Source organism: Garra rufa, chromosome 16 (genome assembly GCF_049309525.1).
Source record: "Garra rufa chromosome 16, GarRuf1.0, whole genome shotgun sequence".
In the NCBI taxonomy this organism is placed as follows: domain Eukaryota; kingdom Metazoa; phylum Chordata; class Actinopteri; order Cypriniformes; family Cyprinidae; genus Garra; species Garra rufa.
In genome coordinates, this window is record NC_133376.1 from 29,949,899 (window position 1) to 29,955,075 (window position 5,177).

Sequence of the window (5,177 nt, forward strand, 5' to 3'; positions counted from 1 at the left end):
AGGTTTCTGAATATATTTTGGTTTGACTGTAAATAGTAGCAGAGCTTGGTGCTCTGTTACTCCTTTTATCATCATTTGCCTGTAAATTTTCTTTGTTAGAAACTTCAGAAGCATTTGAACATCACCCGGTTGAGAGCGAGCGTCCTCTGTGAAAGCAATCCTGGTTTATCTGTTCTACAACTGAGGGATTTTGCTAACATTCCTTTTGCAAATACGGAGGAATAATTCTTATATTTTCTCTACGCTTGTATACCTTCGCTTTGTAGAGCGCTAGATTAATTCTCAAGGCTCATTTAAAAAAAAAAACCTGCAGTGCATTGTCGTGTACTGTACTCCTGAGGGGGCAGAAACAACCATACATAAGACACATACAAACAAGATATTAGATTATTAGCTTATTAAAAATGCCAGGTAGAATATTGTATTTGATTTATGTATTTTAATCATCTTTCAACCTTGTTTGTTTATTTTTTAAAGGTAATATCTCCCAAGTCTTTAATTTCCACACTATGGGGAGGCATTTCATTCTAAAAAATGCTGGGTTAAATACAACCCAGTTGCTGGGTTTGTCCATATTTCACTGCAGTGCTGGGTTGTATTTAACCCAGAATTTTGACCTAGGGGTTGGATTAAATGTTTAACCCCACTTCTGGGTAGTTTTATTTAGCTATTGCTTAAAAATGACTATCTGTGACCCTGGACCACAAAACCAGACTTAAATAACACAGCTATTTTTGAAGCAGTAGCCAAAAATACATTGTATGTGTCAAAATAATGTGTCAGATAATCAAAATAATTTAAGAAAAGAAGATATTTTGTAAATATATCAAAACTTAATTTTTAATTAGTAATATGCATTGATAAAAACTTTATTGGACAACTTTAAAGGTGATTTTTTTGCATCCTTAGATTCCAGATATTCAAATAGTTGTATCTCGGACAAATATTGTCTGGTTTTGGTTTTGTGGTCCAGGGTCAGATATGGCTGGCTAAAAATGAACCCAAAATAATCAAAAGGTGAACATTTATTAATAAACTATTTAATTAATGGTTATTATTTAATTATTATAAATAAAACTTATTAACAAATGTTAATTTATTCAATGTATTAATAAATGTTAATTTGTAACCTATTTGGGGTTCACTTTAAACAAGAAATACAGTTATTTTCAAGCAATAGTTTAGTTAAATAAAACTACCCAGAAGGTTAGGTCAAACATTTAACCCAACCACTGGGTCAAAACAACCCAGTCGCTGGGTTTGTCCATATTTCACCATATTTAACCCAGCATTTTTTTTAGAGTGCATTTGGAGAACAATGTAAAGATTTACTGCATTAGATTCCCTCCTAAATTTGGCAGTACTTACTTGATAATTATTTCAGCATGTCTCATAAAGCCACCCTTCCTACATTCTTTAAGTAATAGCAATTGAAAGAGCTGTAAATCCATTATTTCTAATTGCTTGGGCAAAAGTATTGCAAAGCAGGATTAACGATTTTGTAATATTTGCAGCGACTGAAGTAAATATCAGAACATATGCTTATTTATAATGCATTAGAAAATGGCAGGTATTTTTATAAAGTGCATAATTATAATGTAAATCAAAAAGTGTAATATAGTTCTGCCTCTAGTTTCTACATGTGTATTTGTGTTATTACATCTGACTTTCAGGACAATGAAATAAATAAACAGGTTTATTGGTTTAATATTGCACTGGGAATTGTAAACAGTGAACGTTACAGTGTGTGATATTTTATTAAGAAAAACGGCTGTGCCACAACAGTAAAATTTTAATTGATGCAATTATTCCCAAGTTACAATCGCTGTAATTGTGATTATTGGGCTCGCACATAAAGTATACAGCATATCCTTTTTTATTGTTTGTTTGTTTTTCAGCCCAGTATACCAACTTTATTATGTACGGTTGAAACAGTACTAGTAACACATGATCTTGCCAACGGGCAGGCGTTTACACATCTGCATGTGTGTGGCTTCAGAAGTCTTCGAAATCCCAGGCCCAGCTTTAATGCCTCACTGTGGAGTTGAGGATGCCAGGCCTAGAGCTTTACAATGCGGGATGGCAGGGATGCTTCATTGAGTCGCTGCTGTCGCTGCTGGGAGTACAGCGGCCTTCTGTCGGGCGGTCCTGGCATTCCAGCGTGCTTGGAGCTCAACCTGGAACAATAGGCAAATTATGAGGGTGATGTGGATACACAGCCTCTGCATCTCTCCCTTTGAGCGCACACGTATGTTACATGTGTAAGGTCGTGACCTTCACCGAGAGATTAAGTGCACCTATGGTGCGCCATATTTATCAAACCATAACAATAGGTGGACAACTCTTTACTAAAGCATTTACAAGCCTCTGTATATGGTATAGTCTCAGTAATCCAGAGGATGTGTGTGAACACTCAAAGGAACATTCTCGCATAAGCCTCGTCTTTACACGTATTCTCAGAATATTAATAGCGACGTACATAAGCGCATCCGATAAATACTTAAGACTAGTGGCTTTTTGTGCATCTAATGCTAGATTTGTCTGTATATGTACTCTGTGTGTGAGCATATGTATATTTATATATGTTTATATTCTTATAAACATACAGTATGTATTACATACACCATTGGTGCACATGCATATGACATGTGACCTTGGACCACAAAACCAGTCGTAAGTGTCAATTTTTCTAATTTGATAGCTATATCTGAAAGTTGAATAAATAAGCTTTTCATTGATTTGTGGATAGCTCTTGAAGGAGTAGTTCTTTCACAACAAAATTTTAAAGATAATGTACTCACCCTCTTGTCATCCAAGATGTTTCTTTCTTTCTTCAGTCGTAAGGAAATTTTCTCTCCATATAATGGACTTCTATGGAGCCCCCGAGTTTGAACTTCCAAAATGCAGCTTCAAAGGGCTCTAAACCATCACAGCTGAGGAAAAAAGGGTCTTATCTAGCAAAACGATCGGTTATTTTCTAAAAAAATTACAATTTATATACTTTTTAACCTCAAATGCTCATCTTGTCTAGCTTTGTGTGTACTCTGTGTAGAGATTAAAAAGTATATCAATTGTAAAAATTTTTTTAGAAAATAACCGATCGTTTCACTAGATGAGACCCTTCTTCCTCGGCTGGGATCATTTAGAGCCATTTGAAGCTGCATTTAAACTGCATTTTGGAATTTGAAACTCGGGGGCACCATAGAAGTCCATTATAAAGAAATCCTGAAATGTTTTCCTCAAAAAAAAAAAAAAAAAAATTCTTTACGACTGAAGCAAGAAAGACATGAACATCTTGGATGACAAGGGGGTGAGCACATTATCTGTGAATTTTTGTTCTGAAAGTGAACTACTCCTTTAATGCTGATGCCAAACCTGACTTGATGTGGTTTTCCAGCTTTAAGAAATGTGACATTGGACCACAAAACCAGACAAAAGAGTTTTTTTTTTTTTGAAAGCTGAATAAATTGATGTATGGTTTGTTATTTGAAAATCTGGAATCTGAGAGTGCAAAAAAAAAAAAACTAAATATTGAGAAAATCGCCTTTAAAGTTATCCAAATAAAGTTCTTAGCAATGCATATTACTAATAAAAAATTAAGCTTTGATATATTTACGGTAGAAAATTGACAAAATATCTTCAAGAAACATGATCTTTACTTAATATCCTAATGATTTTTGACGTAAAAGAAAAATCGATAATTTTGACCCATACAATGTATTGTTGGCTATTGCTACAAATATACCCGTGCTACTTACTTTTGTGGTCCAGGGTCACATATGTGTCCTTTAACCTATTTATTTTAGAAGATCCCTTATGAAATGAAGCCTTTTAATCCTTTAAATCAAGACGCTTCAAAAGTACATATGTATTGCTTTAAAAATACTTTCACTGGGTGGGATATGGTTTGATCCACTGAATTCATTCCCGCAAGATGATGTAGATGACACTTTTCAGGCATGGTGACGCTTTAGCCCAAATACCTCATAAATATGAATCATAAAAGGCACAGCCCATTCCCAATGACAGTGGAAGCCAAATATAAAGCACTCAGATTCATAAACAAGCATACCCCCCAATAAACACAGTCACAAGTCATTTGGTGTGTGTGTGTGTGTGTGTGTGTGTACCTGGTATTCATCACGTTGTGGGGACCAAATGTCCCCACAAGGATAGGAATACCAGTAGATTTTGACCTTGTGGGGACATTTCTCAGGTCCCCATGAGGAAACAGGCTTATAAATCATGCACAATGAGTTTTTTTGAGTAAGTAAAAGTGTGCACAATCTCCTGTGAGGGCTAGGTTTAGGTGTAGGGTAGGTGTAGGGCGATAGAAAGTACGGTTTGTACAGTATAAAAACCATTACGCCTATGGAATGTCCCCATAAAACATGTGTGTGTGTGTGTGTGTGTGTGTGTGTGTGTGTGTGTGTGTGTGTGCATGGTCGGTATTCTGTTCTTAGTAATAGACTGCTTGAATCATTGCTCTAGCTGTCTCTCACAGTAGGTCTGCTTGGGTAATGTTGCTTTTTGCATGGATATTTGGCTGCTGGTGTGACGATGGGGAGGTGGACTTAGACTATGGGAGCAGGGTTATTGGGAGGCCAGCCAGAATCATTGTTATGAAGCAGAGACATATATACAGGCCAGCTTCTGGAGACTGATGGCAGAAGACACAATGAACACTTGAAATAAGTTTAGATTTGTTTATAATGTCTGTCTGTTTGGTTATTTTGTGTGAAATATTACTGTGAATAATATAATACAATAAATGATATTTATTATAATATTTATGTGTATTACATAAATATAAAATATACACTTACATACATACATGTACACATATTTTATGTATTTGTATGTATTTAATAATCTAAAAAATAAGTAGATTTAAAACCCCCTTCATAATGAATACTGAGTAAAAAAAAGTGTCATAAAAGTATAAATGTCTTACCAGATGATGATGATGATGATAACAACAACAACAGTATATTTGTTTATATTTAAATATATTACGTATTTTATAAAATATAATTTTGCCTTTTGCATAAATAATATAATATAATTTACTTTTGCATAAAGTAGAAATGTCTTAACTGACAATAACAACAACAACAACAACTACAATAAGAATAATTATTAATATAATATTTACATATATTTCATTAATATTGTAA